This window comes from Temnothorax longispinosus, chromosome 7 (genome assembly GCF_030848805.1).
Source record: "Temnothorax longispinosus isolate EJ_2023e chromosome 7, Tlon_JGU_v1, whole genome shotgun sequence".
In the NCBI taxonomy this organism is placed as follows: Eukaryota; Metazoa; Arthropoda; class Insecta; order Hymenoptera; family Formicidae; genus Temnothorax; species Temnothorax longispinosus.
Window position 1 is genome coordinate 6,047,374 of NC_092364.1, and position 17,735 is coordinate 6,065,108.

At 35.8% G+C, this 17,735-nt stretch overlaps 1 protein-coding gene and 1 long non-coding RNA gene across 2 annotated transcripts in view; one reads left to right on the forward strand and one right to left on the reverse strand.

The window, feature by feature from the left end:
- The first annotated feature begins 4,664 nt into the window (after positions 1-4,664).
- Positions 4,665-17,735, forward strand: part of LOC139815687 (uncharacterized) — a 239,480-nt gene continuing 226,409 nt past the window's right edge. Inside the window, exon 1 of the mRNA XM_071782753.1 lies at positions 4,665-5,503. The gene's annotated coding sequence lies outside the window, so the exon portion shown is untranslated. The remainder of the gene's footprint in view (positions 5,504-17,735) is intronic.
- On the reverse strand, positions 7,013-12,285 carry LOC139816586 (uncharacterized). The gene is made up of 3 exons (XR_011733041.1): positions 10,907-12,285; positions 10,518-10,724; positions 7,013-7,537 (listed from the first exon to the last, which is right to left on the reverse strand). It is a non-coding gene; the product is annotated as an uncharacterized lncRNA (long non-coding RNA).

The window sequence follows — 17,735 nt, forward strand, 5'->3', positions numbered from 1 at the left end:
TTCATCGTGTGCATAACGTGGCCTTTAACTATTCGCGAACTGTTCGAGATAACAAAATATCCAAAATTCTTAATTCATAAATATTATAATGCGTTTTATATTTACTATCAATTATTTTTAATGGTGTTATTCGTCATCTTAAATAAAATATGTGATGCAGATTAAATAAACATCCTATTTTTGATATTTTAGAGCGGTGAGATAAAATTAATTGGAATAATAAACTCATAGAAAACGTTAAAGTTTTACGATTTATTTATAACATTATTAACACATTTCTCATAATAAACAAAATTATTAAATAAATAAACAAATTAAATAAACAAAATAACATCTTTGCATACTACCGGAAAGCCTGAATATTAATTGATGTTAGCATTAAATAGAAATGAAGCCATATGGTTTCCCAGAAGCAAAACTTACACCCCAGCACACAGTGCGATTAATATAGTACATTAAATTACATTAACATTATAGCACATCATAATAAATCACGATAATATTACACGATAGTCTACGAGCTTTGACGTACCGCTTTGTCGCTCGAGAAGGCTAAAAGTAAGAAGCCTCGGGGATCTGTTGACACCTGATATGTCTGGCCCCCCATTATTATTCCTAACGTTAGGCGGATATTAGCCTGGACAATCGACGGTGATGTCGGTTACTGAAACACACGCGAGGTGCTTTAGCAAATAAAACGAAAACTGCCGTTCTTCCCGCCGCGTTCGTTAAGCCAGCCAGCTGAACCGTGAATCGTCCAACAAGGAGAAAAAGAAGAAACGAACGAACGAAAAAGCACATTAATCTACATTGATCCTTTCGTTTCGATAAAATACAATTTACTTCATCATGAATTAACTCGATTACAAGACATTATTCTAAATCTTTCACTCCATCGCTCTATCGCTCCACATCGAGAAATTCATGTTAGGAAAAAAAATGTACCATATATTAATACTAATTAAAATTATGTTTCAATTCTAGGTGAGACATAATGACTGTTACACACACAGGTAGGAAATAAAAAGAAGAAATAAAACAGAAAACGCCTTTCTTAAACAATGTTTCTTAATCCATTTAAAAGCATAATAATTCTGTTTCTTTTATGCTTGCGATAAGTAATTAGTATAAGAATATAGTAGCAGAAAAGGAATTATATCCAGTTAAAATATAAAAAAAACACCAGCGGTGGCATCTAATTACTAAATCCAGGATAAATTTCAGTTTTTAAGATTGCTCCATATCGATTGCGAATTAACGATAATAACAAAGCGGAGAGAATGACACGATTACATCAATTATAATACGACGAGGACGGCGAGGAGCGTGCGTGAAAAATCGCGATGGAACACCCGGTCCCTCACATCTTGTACTATTCTCTGTCGTGCATGATAAATTCTGATTGTTTAATATGTACGCCGCTCTCGCATTCGCGCTCGCCGTCGCGAAACCAGATCCGGAAAAGATATAACAGGTTTATCTCGCATGACTCGTAGGACGAGGGCCTCAAACGGGGATAATGAGGCGAGCGCGTTCGGCCGCGCTCTCGGCATGTATCTGCCTGTGCGTATATATACGGGCGCGTGTGCGTAAACAGGTGCGCTTCATTTACCGCGTCAGAATAGGCGAGATTCTTCGCTGGCGCCCGCCGCGAGATTCTTTCCGCGGGATGCAATTATTCCCTGATGGATATTGATTTATGCTGCAACGCTTGTCGAGGGGGGGGGGGGAGGCGAAAGGGCATAGCGAAATGAGCAATAAGTGTAAAAAAATGTGACGTATAAAATCAAAACGCTCTTTTAGCGCGTGTATTAGCAACGAGTCCTGAACTCTAATTAATCCTTGATTTTGAAAAATATTGTATTACCTCAAGTTTTTTTTTATGAATTTACTCGCGTTTCAAAAATTCGCAGTTAATTTTGCTATTATTATTTTTTCTTTTTTTTTAATTATACGCTAAACTTATTAAGCGATCGCTCTGGAATAATTTGTAAATACAACAGTGACGCTCTGAAATCTTCGTGTCGATACCCTTTGGGATAAACGTTCGTACTTGGCTCGCTCGAAAATTACAGGTAGACGCTGATTCGAGCGCAATCGCTAATTACACCGCACAACGGGTGTTAAACCGGCCCGTGTGCACCACGCTCCTTTGATTCTGACGGAACAATAATAACCCGTCGCGTCAATCCCAGGCTAACAAGCCTGTGTACGCGATCTTGAGACGTTGCGCGTTTGCTCGCGCATTACTTCAGTTTACTTCAGTCCTAAACGGATATTTTGCTATAACGGATAACGCTCCATCAATTCAGCGTCAACTCGATTGACTTCTTCACACGTCTCTTAGTAATAATAAAACGTATGTGTTGAAGGCGCGAATGCGAGAAGCGGTTTGCATATTTTCTTTTGATTCTTATTGATTCATAAACATTAGCGAAAGATTTCAACTTCGTTTTCGAAACTGTTAATCTTGTTTTGTTCCTCATACAGAAACCGTGTATAACGTTTCGCTCGAGAATCAGATTTTATTACGTTTGACGTTAAATTCGAAATGTAACTATTCCAACTTGCGGTTTTAGACCGAATTGTGCCGGAAATCTTGGCAATTAATTATTGAATTTATTGGCAGCTTCTAAATTGTGCGAACTTATCCCAAGCATTAATTAAATTCGGATTAGCATTTATTTACACCGCAAGTGTAAGTTAGCATATAAATGACATCTTTACGTCAGAAATTACCAAGTAGTAGGAATTTATATATCTTGAAAACGGAGACAAATTAATTCCGCCGATAATAACTCAACAAACCCGAGAGAAGTCTGGTTCATTAATCTTACAATATCGAGAAGTTTCTCTCCCAATATTTTTTATTTTTCTTCGTCACTTCGTCACATCTCGTTTCACTTAATTTGATGAAGTATCTGGACGTTGCTGCCTTACAAACGTATGTGACAAATCGCAAATGTAACAAAGATAAGATACAACATTACGGAAGAAAATGTAATTTTTCAGATCAACGAACGGGTTACGCCTCTTAAGTATTACAGTTCTCTGGACATTGAATTTCGGGAAAACGACCGCCGCGCCGGGTGGACCTTTAACTTCACCACGACGCGTTTGATGAACGTTTGTCGCTCCAGCCGCGCGGTGCGAGTAAGCGGCCAAGGCAGCAGCAGCGGTCTCAGACAGACAGACAGAAGCACCGAGAGGCACCTGTCCCTCCACTCTGGTGTATGTACTGCGAGGAGGGGCCCGGACGGGGCACTGGATATACCCCGCTACGCGATTCAGTACCCCGCGCACGCTCACGCTGATAAGACCTTATTCTAATCACCCGTTTACTTGTCGACCTGATAGGAAGCGAGGCGCCGCGCCGCGTGTGCCGTCGCGTCGCTTAGCGCGCGCGACACCTCTCAATCGCTAGACGAGAGACGAATCTCGTCCACGCGTGCACACGAGATCAGTGTCACGTAATGTTCCCCGTATACGTGCGTTGATCGCCGGGATGAAACCCCTTTCATCTCTCGCGTTTAGTGCGCGCTAATGTGCGAGACGCGACGTAATGTTTCGACGAAATACAGGTAGACAATTGTCCTCTTGCAAAACTTTATTTGGCACAGAATTAGTGGTGTGAGTCGAAGATGTGTTCGCTTCGAGAGACAACTGAGAACTAAACTTTACGGTTCAAGAGGATCCTTGTTTAAAGAAATAGATTGAATTTCAATGACGCAATATCGGAAGTAGTGATTGGCGCGGTTTCTTAGAAGAAGTAAAAGCAGAAAGGTTGACATATGACGCAATGATCCGCTAGGATCATTATATAGGATTAATTTTTTTATATAGCTGATCATGGATCGGAAGTTCAGAAAAAGTTTTAGAGAAAAAGTAAGTGGGTCATGGGATATCTAGACAGATAGCGGGATAAGGTTCATTAAGGTTTTAGTTTGGGCAACATTTGCTGTGAAAAACTGTTTTGTAAAAAATTTTAGGAATAGAAATCGTAAATATGTGAGATAAGAATTGCGGCACGTAACAGCGCGTCGCATGCCCTCGGCGTCGTTTTCGCTCCTCCCGGAAGCATCGTGTAAACGATGATGAGCAGGTGCCAAGCACCTTCGGTGCCGCGGGTGTCCGTGTTCGAGTTAATCGCCGCGCATGAAACGCTGGGCTTACTTATTGATCCCTAACAGATTTCCAAGTAACACATATCTGAGTAAAATAATAATTTCTTTGTTTTAGTCTAGTTGCAGATTATTGGAGATAGATCATTGTTAAAATATAAAACACGTATTTTTCTCTCTCAAATCATTTCATGCAGATTGATATACATGCAAAGCAAGTTTGCAAATGTTTTAGAAATAATTCGCTATTCGTTTTTTAATATATTTCTTGTTTAGGAATAGGAATACTATGCAAGTGCAACGTCTCGTTGCGTTCTACGTGATCAAATAAATCTGAATATAATATTAGGTCTATAGACTTCAATTTTTCAAAGTCATTGTCAATAAAGTAAAATTTAATTAAATCGAAGAAATGTCCATCGTGTTATGTTCGGAAAATATTTGCTTTACATAAGGATTATGGTAAACGCTCTCCTCTTTGGTTGAGTAAAAGTTTATAAATTTACTATAAGGGTTACAACCTTTCACGTTGCATTTCTTCTCTGTGATGGCTCTGAAAACTATCCTCGCCATGCCATCTCCCACTTATGCTACACCTCTCATGTCTCCTTATATAGTTACAATTTTGATAATGCTTCAAGTAAATTCTTTCTACATTCAATATTCTATGTACACAGCGACCTAATCGAATCTCTATAACAACTGTAAATGTTAAGCAAAATAATGTAAATCATTATGCTAACTAAAAGTAGATAAAATCCGTATCTAAGTAATCCGTATCCATATCCTGTCGATGACTGATAATCAGCTGACTACATATACAATTTAAAAGAGGTACTCGGGTACAGTTTTGCAATTGTCAGATACATAATTTAACGATAAACGCCAGACGACAAACGAGTACGTTTGGAAATAAAATTATTTTTTTGAGTTAAAATTATTCAAATAAAAAAATTCTGAGGAATTTTAAGTTTCACATTTAGCCAAATATTGGAAGTTCGTAATAATTGAGATGAGAATTTCATAATAATTATTTAAATTTACCGTGATATATTTTCTCTGACTTTCTCCGACGTCTTCAGACTGTTAATGATGTAGGTGTACGTGACAAAAGTTTAAGAAGTTCAAGTTTGATTATCGCGATCTTCGTTGGATCACTTTATGGAGTAAAATGAATTCGTTGAAAGTATGCGGAACACTGCGTGTGTGACAATAAATCTTCTGCGAGAGATGTGTTGTGCACTCCACTGTGTCTGAGAAGATTAAAGTGACCAGCCGAAACACGGGTGATTCATAGAACGAGTCAATCCTATGCTACGATCGAACATCAAAAGGATTTTATGGAAATTGGATAATTTAATAGATACTACGAAATGAGAAAGGTACGAAAGTCGAATTTAATCCCAGAAGACCGCGAGCAGTAGAGAGTTCAAAGCAGGAATGGAGCAAGCCCATATAATTTCTAAGATTTACTCTATATACAATATATATATATATATATATATATATATATATATATATATATATATATATATATATATATACGAGCTTGTATTTGAAACAACAAATTATACAATAATCCTATCGACAATTTGGAATGCAAATTTTAAAATAAATTATAAACTTACTCCAATCTTGCTTAGAAAATGTTCAATTATTTTTACTACAAATACGTAAGATAGAATTAAAATGCATGAACAAGAGATAACTTCGTGACAAAATAGTCATAGATTAGCGAATTAATGTAACATATGTGTAGTATAGAAAACGCGACCCAGATGCGCGGCAATCACGATAATTGTTGGAATAAATGTCAATGCAAACACGAGATAACCGCATCGCTGCACATTGCCATTGAATATCACTTGCTATCTCGCATTTGCACGCTGTTACCCGCCGACGATGTTGCGTTATTAGCTGCACGCAATTGTTCCTGCCGCGAGAAGATACCCTGATGCCCACTGAGAAATTTGAAACAAAGTAAATGCATTGCCGCGTGCATTTCAGAGTAAACGTTAACGCATGTTGCCTTCGTCTACAAAGAAAAGAAAATGCGATTTTCTTCAGTTTATTTTTATCTAGAGCTTCTATTCTTTAACAAACTGTAACTTTCCAACAGCGAAAACTATTTGTTTGATTTGTAACTTGAATTAAATATAAAATATCAATTTACAAATTTTTTACGTATCTTGAATTGGTGTCAGACCAGATTTTAAAGAGAAGGTCGACAGAATTGTAAAATAAAAATTATCACGAATTAATACTTATTAAATTTTATGTGTTTTACGTTTCAATAACAACAACAATTTATTGCTGTTATTGAAAGTTGATGGCTAGTTCGTGACATGGATAGCTAAATGCAAATAATGCGGTTTGGACATAACCACGCACGTAACGATGTGTTATCATATTAATGTTTCCCAGTGAGAGATCTCTGGAATTTCAACAATTTCTATTAGGCCGTTGTGTCGCGTGCGTGTGAAGATGTGAAAAAACCATAAATACATATGTATCATCTCTAATTCTGTTTTCTTATCTTACTTATTTTGCCTCTGCACGCTTTGAACCGTATTCCCTCTCGACAAAAACAAACCTAATTTACGTATAAACTAACATTTTATGATAATGCTACGTCTTAAGTAGTCATTGAAACTTTAGCTTAATGTGTAATCAGTTATTCTTAAAATATATGGATATAAATTGCAAACATTTTAATAAATATTTTTAAATATAGACATATAAATGACGTATAAATGACTTTTACGACAACTAAAAACAATAAAAAACGCAATTTAATACATTTAAATTTATAAAACTTTTCAATAAACATGTGAAAAGAAAATTTTGAAGAAGATTTATAAAAAGAATTACAAAAATTATTATGCTTTTATTACACATATATTCAATCTTGTCATAAAAAATATGTCACAAATATAATATAATACGATAAAATAAAAGTAGCTCAGCTTCCTTGTTCTCAGAATTGTCATTATAGCAAATATGTACCGTTATGTTCTTTGATGATGTATATCGTTCGATAAGTTTATATTTGTTAAAAAACCACTCGTTCAATCTCACATTGAATATTAAACTGAATGAAGATAGCATATTTACCTTATATCTGTCATCGTTGTTTCTCGTTCAAAATTATATTGGTTTGAAAGTCTTCTTAATTTTGTTATGTTTAATTTTGTGTAATCAAACTTTAACATTCTTAGAAAAATTATTTTTTCTCAATCTTCTAAGTTTTCTATAAGTTGGGGTTTATCGTCATCTTCTGTAGAAGTGGACACACTCTGCCACTTCTCTGCCAATTGGGTGACTCTTTTCTCCCAAACCGACTTTACATTTGAGAGAGGGTACGTTTCTCTTTTTTTCTCTTTAAACCATTCAATCCATTTTATTTTATCTAAAGTCTGAAAACAACATAAAATTCATTATTTTTAATGCTAAAAATATATGAATATACGAATATACACATTTACGAAAAAGGTGTTACCTCCTTTTGGTAATAAAAATATAAATACAAGTAACTTATGAAATGTTGAGTGTTTATACTATTAAATGCATATTTTAAAATATAAGATTTTAGAAACGGTTCAAATTCGGAGGGCCCTAACATTTCTTCTAGATAATAAAAGAGTATAGTGCCTCGTTCGAAAGGCACATATGCAATAGCGATACCAGGCGATAAATTCGCCGATAATTTGGTAATAGGCATTTTAGCAAACCCATGGATTTTTTTATCCTAATAATAAATCTATTTAAAATAACTGTTTCCATAAGCTTATACTTATATCGTTTAACGATGCGATCGAGAAATCGCAAAATGCAGTTTATAATGGTTACCGTTTGTAAATCGTTATTTTCTGTCAAATGTGGCGGATATAATAAAAAGGTAGACATTATACATAGATATTAATTTTTAACAAATGTCTATTTAAAACCTTAAAATATAATGCCTGTACAAGAAAAAATAAATACTGTAATATAATATTGTTGCGCTCCGCAGTCACACAGACACTCGCGTTCGCGCCGCGCACTTCTGGTCTCGCGTAAAGAAAGGGACACTCTCTTACTTAAGAATCTCGGGTTTATTTCAGAAATACAAAAGAGGATTCGAGAGCAGGACCGTGCGGTTCGAATCTCTGGTAAAATCTGACAGGCGATGATTAATCAATAAATCAAAGAGTCCCCCGTTGTCAAGAGACGCGCTTCGGCTTGAAGCTTTCGCAGAGCGAAGCCAAGTTCAGCCCACGGGTAACGGGTGTCGGGCGCAACAATATCAATCTTTTAAATGCTTTAAATAATAAGTAAAATATATTTTTAAAATTGCTTTCGCGTAGCGATAAGAAGAAAAGAGACGAGGATCTAAGATTGGCCTGTTATTTCAACGTTCCACGTTAACGGAGGGACCTCAAGGATACTCAATTATACGCGTACGGTTCGCATCCATTTTTTTCTACAGACGATTAATTTATGGAGCAATGCGGGAAGTCGGCGATAAACGAACGTCTTTCCATTCTTCGTGGTGCATTTCCTCGTTCGGTACCCGCGCGAGCGCCCACGTTCGGCCGTCGCGGCCATTTCACGGCACGCACTTATTTACGTTAACGAGCCGTGTAACAAAACTCGTATAGCGCATAATCCGACAATTCCCAGCCCAATTTGCCGCTAAACAAAACGCATTCCTCGCAACGCCGCGTTCCGCGCTTCTGTGCGCGCGCGCCCGTCGGCCCCGGCGCGGCGCGGCGTGGCGTCCGAGATTTAACGAGGCCGCCGATCTTGCCGCAGAAATTCCCGATCCCTATCGTCCATGGGAAACAGTAATAATTACTCGTCCCCCACCTGGCTACTATTAATTAGTGACTAATTACCCTCTTCGCGGACCGCCCCACGCGAACTGAGTAAACTGCCAATTGCTCGCAACTCGCGATGGGCATGAAAGGGGTTTAACGAACCCACTGGCGAACGCGCGTTTCTCTGTTTAACGCTCTTTTCCACGCTTTTCTTTGAAAAAGAATTCTTCGCTGATAATGTAGAGCATTAATATAGAGATTATATCGCATCTTAGGAAATTGACAAGCACTGATAAATAAAAACCGCGTTTGTGTAAATAAATTTTTCACATCTCAAATACTTTCTTTTCTGTAATTAGATTTTATATATATATATTTTTTATTATTTTAAATTGGTTGTTGGATATTTCTATGACATATAGAACCGAAATAAATGCAGTCTTGCGTTGAAGATTATTCAAAATCTACATAAATTGTATTCAAAATTTAAAAAATTCTAAACAAATTTTCAAGCATTTAAATAACATCACATATTTTCTTCTGTCAAATTGAGAAAGCTTCAATTGCACGATTTTCATCCAGGATATTGATGGGCAGGGTTTGTTTGCAATCGCCGGCGGTCGTCGCCATAACATTACTCAAAAAAGCGTCTATTATTGAGGCTATTGAATCAATATAGAAGCCGGTGATAACTTCCAATTGACTTTAGTCGCTTAGACACGTGCCTTCATTTGATTCTCGTTATTTGTCCACGATTTTTCACGGCCTTTATCAACATTCCAGATGTAACATTTCTCTCTTCAATATAAAAAAAGGGAATTTTTTTTTATTAATAAGGATTATTTAGAAATCGCGATATGCTGAAATCGGTCGTACTCGTTTTAAACAAACTTGACCAAGGTGCATTTTTTAATTAGCGAAAATATGTGATCTCTCTAAAGAAATATTTACACAGAAACTTTATGTTTTTTATTTCTGCAAGTCTCAGCTGAATCTTGTGAAAGCAGTCATTTTCCTGCTCGAAAGAAAGGCGGATAAACACTGGTATTTTTAACAACAGAAAACCGAACCGATCTCGTCTCGGCCTCGTAATACGGTCGCCCGTTCGCCAAACGCCGTCCGTCTCTTAACACGCGCACGCTAATGTGGTGTAAATTTGACGAAATCGCTAGTTGCTTCTAGAGAACTAGTCGTAAGGAGGTAAACACATCGTTCAATGCTCGACACATGAGAACAAAAATTCAACGTGCGTTAAATAATATAGATACGTCAGATATATATCTTACATAAATTGCCATGTTTTTATTGTGAAGAATTGTGTTTCAACACTAGTACTAATCAAAGAGTAATGAAATCTGATTATTTATTAGGTACCTAGATGCCTAGAAGCCTAAGTCGCCGGGAGTGGGTGAAACATTCGATATAATATTAGTTACAGCCTGTTACACGATAACCTGAGAAACAATAGGAATTTGCGAGATTATATTTAGTCCTTTGAGGATTCACAATTATTAAGATGTTATTTAATGTTACAAATTATAAAATAAAAAAAATGTTAGAAATAATAAAATAATAAAAATAATAAAATTTTACAAACTTTCAAAATCAAGATTGTCAGTTGCATCTCAACGATTCTTTGTCCAATACAAGACCGATCACCATGCCCAAAAGGCTGGTATACGTAGGACTCGCTTTTGTTGTATTCGGGTTCATGCCGCATCCATCTCTCTGGCCTATACTTCTCTGGTTCCGGAAAATATTTCTGATCCAACGAGAGCAATGCGTGACACGCCATAACGTTTGACTGATGACATGCAGGAAAAGGAGTCATTGAGAATGACATGAACAGATAGTTGAGGGTCACAAAGTTTTATTTATATATTAGTTTTTATTAGTTTTATTTATGTATTAATAAAATATTTATATTAATTGATAAATCTTAAGGGCTGTAATAGAAAAATGTAATAGAAAATTATTGGTACATACTCCTTTCGGTATCGTGTATCCTCCTATGGTAACTTCCTCTGGCATAGTTCTTAAAATGCCACTGACGTTGGCACGATCTTGTTGCGGAACCTGTTTAACAGAGTTGCATATACCTTTGATTAATCGCGCTAAATAATATAAAGCATTTACACACAAACAAAAGCTTGGGGTAAATTCTTATCGATTATATATTGTACACACACTTTGGAAAATCTTGTAAATTTACAATGTAAATATGTAACCAATGTCCACGAAATCTTGTGAAATTTTTCCAGTGCCAATTTTATCATTGTTTTATTACAATTTTATTTCTCACGCGCAGTGTGGGGGGATGGTACCGGAATAATTTTTGAAACATATAGGTCAACGCCAAATTTTACCGTAAATAATGCGAGAGACAAGTGTTGTGTTTTGTGTGTGCGTGTATGTGTGCGTATTAGTTGAGATGTTTTTTAATCTCAAATTTTACACGTTAATAAGGTTACGGTAATGCGATACACGTAATCTTGATTTTGAAAGTTTGTAAAATTTTATTATTTTTATTATTTTATTATTTCTAACATTTTTTTTATTTTATAATTTGTAACATTAAATAACATCTTAATAATTGTGAATCCTCAAAGGACTAAATATAATCTCGCAAATTCCTATTGTTTCTCAGGTTATCGTAAACACAGTATAAATAGATGAGATTTTTGCAGAGAGAGAGCTTGTCGTCAACCGTGGTTAATTTTTTTTTTCCCGTGTTTTGTGGTTATCACGGTACATTTAATAAACGTTCTTCTTCTTCATACGCGCGCGGCATCAAGATCGACGAGAATAGACGGAAAAAGTTGCGCAAAACCTCGAAATATACACACAAATTGACCGGAAATATGAAATATGAATCGTGCGCAGACAAATCACAAGATAAATTACAATAATTGACGACAAACGGTGTGTGTAGCATTTGTGTTTTCTTCTTGTTTCAGGGTTATTCTCTACAATTATGTTCTTTCGTCCCAACATTCTCCGGAGTTTTTGATTGAAAATTAAATTCTGATAAAAATTGTAAATATATGTACATATAAATACCAGAGAGGATTTCTGAACACATACACACGTTACACAATTAAACTCCCGGTTTGGCTGCCTGCGTTTTAAATTTCGGTTACCCAGACGGCCAGACAGACCAATAAGAGTGTAGCTGCGCGCATTCAGCGCCGCGAATCTCTGCTTAGCGAAGCGAAAGATAGCGCGATTGAATGCGATTATTTTGGCGTCCCGGCAGAAAATTGCGTGGTCCATATGTGCGTAAGGAAATAGACCACGCAGTTTTCTTACGCTTACGCCATATGCGTTGTGCAGAAGTGTGTGCTCCCCGCTTATAATCCATGTGATCAACACATTCTATTTTAATTACATTACTTGAGACGGGATCAAAATGAAATGTTTCGATTGGTTAACTTGGGTCCGTTCTGTTTCAGGCATATGCGCGCATTTATCTATAGTATACGTAACGTTTACTATAGAAAATGCGCGCATCATGCGTGAAACAGAACAGACCCCTTGGATGTGACGCGGCGCGTGACGACGCGCTCAGTGTGGAAACTCAGCCTTATGCCCGTATCAGACTATTGATTGGGATTGAGATTAGATTGAAATTTGACCAATCAGAGCAAAGTTTACTAAACTTGACATCAGTTTTCTCTGTTCTGATTGATTAAATTTCAATCTAATCTCAATCACCAATCCGTAGTCTGATACGGGCTTTAAAGCGGAGAGCACACACTTCTGCACAACGCATACGGCGTAAGCATAAGAAACGTGCGTGGTCCATACACATGTGCGTAAGAAAATAGACCACGCAGTTTTCTTACGCTTACGCCGTATGCGTTGTGCAGAAGTGTGTGCTCCCCGCTTAGCTAACCGTGGTTGGTGAAATTGGTAATTTTGTTATTGGCGTATTTCTTTCAGGTAATACACGCATTGGTTCTTCTCGCAATTTGCTCTGTACCGTCACATTATTTGCGATATAATACGATATGGCTCCAGCTGCGTTACTAGTCTATATATGTATAAATAACATTTTTTATTTTATGTATATATATATATATATATATATATATATATTTTTTTTTTTTTTAATTCTAGTAATTCTATTAATTCTGCTGTAAGATTTCTTAATTTTATATAGCCTATTACGAATACATAAGTAACATGATTATATAATAACGCGAATCATCTAGATCGTTTTTATTGTTCACAGATATTGAATTAAAATCCATATATTTACCATGTTGATATTAAATAATAATTCTACAGCCGTTACATGAGCCGTGTGTAGATCGATACTCAAAAGTTTGTCTATATAATATAGTGCGTTCTTTTCGATTTGTATTATCTGTCTTCGAAAATTTTGTTTCATCGAATTTGACATATTTCTCAGTTATTCTAAATAATTATAAATTTATATTATAAAGAATTTATGTAATATATTATAAACAAAAATTTGCGAGAATTTTGCGAATAAATTTATAAACGATTATAAATTTCGATACTTACGCATTAATTGTATCCAAATTTGATTTCAATATCGCGAGAATAAATAAGTCAATATTTAAAGTTAACGCCGCCATTATAAATGTTTATTTATGCGTTTCTTGTGGCGTTTTCTAATTCAGTAATTGTGTAATATTACTAAACTAAACATTATGCTTTATATAAGCAAGAATAAATTATAATATTTATTTATAGTAAACCTTCAACAAATATTGATGTGTTTCAGCTAAACCTTTTATACTTAAAAAATAAAAAGTTAATAAACTTAGGACAAATAGCGTCAAAAGTTTATCTATATATATAAAAATGAATGTATGTATGTATGTATGTATGTATGTATATATGTATGTATGTATGTATGTATGTATGTATGTATGTCCTTTATGCACTCTTAAACTATTCGACTGGTTTTGAAAGTATTGTATATGAAGTAGGGGTAGAATTTTCCGGGGAGTGTTATAGAATGTATAATTTTTCGTTACCGATCTTTTTGGGAACCGGTATTCGACATTTTTTTCATTTTTTCGGGAAATAATTGACCGAATTTCAAAGAAATATATATGAAACAGGAGTAGAATTTCCCGGGGAGTGTCATAATGTATATAGTTCTTTGTTACCGATTTTCTGGAAACCGGTTTTTCTAATTCTTTTTAATTTTTGGAAAATAATTGACCGAATCTCAAAGAATTGTATATGAAACGGGGGTAGAATTTTCCGGGGAGTGCTATAAAGTGTATAATTTTTCGTTACCGATTTTTTTGGAAGCCGGTATCAGAAATTTTTCAAATTTTTCGGGAATTAATTGACTGAATCGCAAAAAATTATATGTATATGAAGTAGGGGTAGAATTTTCCGGGGAGTGCTATAAACTGTATAGTTTTTCGTTACCGATCTTTTTGGGAATCGGTATCTTTTTGGAAATTGGTTACGAAATTTTCCAGAGCGGGAGAGAGAGAGAGAGAGAGAGAGAGAGAGAGAGAGAGAGAGGAGAGAGAGAGAGAGAGAGAGAGAGCGGGGGAGAGAGAGAGAGAGAGAGAAGCGAGCTAGATATCTTTTTTAGCGATAGGGAGGGATGTATGCTCTATCTCTAGCTCTGGAGCTCGCTAGATAGATCTCTATAGAGAGAGAGAGATAGATCTCTCCTCTGTCTTCTCTCTCTTCCTCTTTCTCTTTCTCTCTCTCTCTCTCTCTCGCTCTTCTCGATCTCTGCGCTCTCTTCTCTCTCTTCTCTCTCGCTCGCTCGTCTCTCTCTTTCTCTCTCGCAGCTTCTCTCTTTCTTTCCTTTCTCTCGCATCTTTTTTTTCTCATGCCTGGTCGAACGACTTTTAGGCAAGAATGAGAGGCAACGGCAGAGAAACACAAAAGGCTAAAACCAAAAATTATAGACTAAAGCAAAAGTGCGTGCATGCTCACTCTCTAAAGGACCAGAGATTGCAGAAGCGCGCTGAAGCATGCTGCTCGCCCCCACGCAAGGTGCAGAAGAAGTGAACCAATACTATAGTTTCACAAACTGAAGACACAAATCGCAGTGATAATGATACGAACTTAAGACTAGATAAAATTTTGAACAATATATATACAGTGAACAATAACACTTAAAACTAAAACTAGATCAGATTCAGGAACTGCATATATATACAGACTATGTTGCGCTTAGACTAGATTATGCTTGTACAATAGATAGCCCCGAGACAGAACCATGATCAGAACCCAGCTCAAGCGAAAATAAGTGATCATGGAGCTTGCCTTTAAATTCATTGAGAGACGATGAAGACACCACGCCGATAGGAAGAGAGCGAGAGAGAGAGAGACTATTTGCGTGTCTTAATACACATGTTCTCCGGGGCGAAGCCCGGCGGGGCATGCTAGTAGCAAGTAGAGACCCTAAAAGAGAGACCCGACTTCTTGGGAGTCCGCGTGATTGGTGTACGTAACTTGTGTCCACAAAATGGCGCCGCCCAATAGGAACCCTTGCTGATCCAGCGCGAAAAAGCAGACAATTTGGATTGAATTACACTCACTCTCCGAATTTATTTAAATATAGTAATGAATAATACGTTTTTTGAAACATGCATATATCATATAAGTGAAATAATAATAAATTAAGTGAAAAAGGTATGATAATATGTATTTAATATTATATATATATATATATATACATACATATACATAATGATACAACTATATTATATTTATTGTAAATTATCGTATTGTCGCATGCATCGCCATAGTTTTACTATTATATATTTATTTCGGTAAACGGCCCCCAGAATTCCCTATTCGAAGTCGAAATCGAATAAAACGCATCATTATCTTATTCTTTATGTTGTGACAGTTTCTCAACGTTTCGCATGCAATGGCCTGCATTTTTTCATGAAAAAAATGAACTAAATCAAATTTAGTCGTTTCAAAATTTGTTTTTAGATATGGTAAGTACTGCCTCATAACAATTTCCTTCTGATGAAAATACTCAAATGTTGCGTTATTTACGAAAAAAAGCGTATTACGTCGAAAAGATTTCAACAACACAAATTTTGCAAATTTTGAGGATGGATTGTATGTGAGAGATCCAGCGGAACTTAAACACAATTTACAAGTAATATTATTGTTTGAAACACGGGAGAGAATATAGCCGGCGATGTTGTACAATACATTCAGTTCAATGTCCCCTATGTGTATTTTTCTCGTTGACAAATCAGGAACAGGTGGCAAGCGGTTTTTTATTTCTTTAGATTTAGGTGTACTAAAAAAATCGCCAACAATAATTCTGTCGTCCTCTTCGTAGCTGGAATTACCTACAGGTTTTAAATATTTTAAAATTGCGATTATTTTTAAATTTTGCTTGAATTGCAAGGCGGTTGGAATGGGTTGTTTAGCTCTAACACAAGAAAATATGTTTTCGACGCAATCTGATGTTAACCGACCTTAACTCTTTCTTTAATCGTTCAACTTCATTAAGTTCTTGGTTGCTTATTTCTCTTGAATAGGTAGGAATAGAGGAATCTACAAGATAATATAAGAAGTCGTATAAGTAATTATAAATAATGAATAACATAATGATAATATATTATAGTAAGTCAAATTTTGTAACCACAGAAAGAGTAATTAATTGTTATTGAATTTGCAACATTACTCGATGTCAATGGAATAATATCAGGAACATCTGCTCCGAGACAGTCCTCTTGCTGCTTGTCTTCATGAACATTAAATGTTTCAAATGCACCAGGTTGCCTTTGTGAAAATTTATTAGTTTTTTCCTAAAAAGTTCGTTATTTTCATGAAAAGGTAATACTTTATTGCTGTTTTTAACTAAGATACGCAAAGAAAGGAAACTCACGTTTGTACTAATAGATGCACTGCTCATTTCCAATTGAGCAGGGAAAATTGTGGGCACAGCGTTGCCTTTTAATTTTCTTTTCCCGTCATCGCGTACTTTTTCCCACATATCATTTGCAAAATGTACCTGTAAAAAATTTTTATATATTGTCAGTAATTTTATTTTTATAACTCAAATGAAATTAATTTATCTCTCACATATTACTTACTTCACATACAAACAGATCTATTGTCGATTTCCAATTCCTTAGTCTATGTTTGCCTATGTTAGCAATCCAAACATCTCTTCTTTCTGGATTCGTTGGGAAACGAGCCATAAAAATTTTTATTCCTTTCTTTGTGCGTTTTAAACATGTTGACACACAGCAAGCTGGCATTTTTATATCTATAAAAATAATTATTTAGTTATTTTTTGTTCTTCTTTTCATATATTTATACATATTACACACAATTTTTTAAAATAAACATTTCTTATTGCTGTTAATTACTTTGCAAAATAAGGTTAAAGACATTCAACATTGTAAATATTTATTAACATACATCGAAGATTATACTTTTCTACTTTCTTAATCAAACTGCAAAATAGTGCAAACATGTTATATACAGCTATTACTTATCACAGATTGATGTGTGTAAATAAATAAATCATGTTACTTACACGACACAGCAGTGTATTGTGCCGATTGTGCGACGACACAAGATCACATCACAGATGATATACGGCCGCGACACAACGTGACACACGAGCGAGCATACGTTGGGCCTCATTTGTTCGATATTCTTTCTTTGTTACCGTGTCAGAAATGCTCGCCGTTAATCGCAGGCATGTACGAATTACACGTGCTACGGCACGAGTAAAGAGTCCTGTGTTTCTGATGCAATCTCCCTCCATATGTTCACGGCATTTGCGGCCATTTTGTGGACAGTTGTCGGGTCTCTTATTATAGGGTCT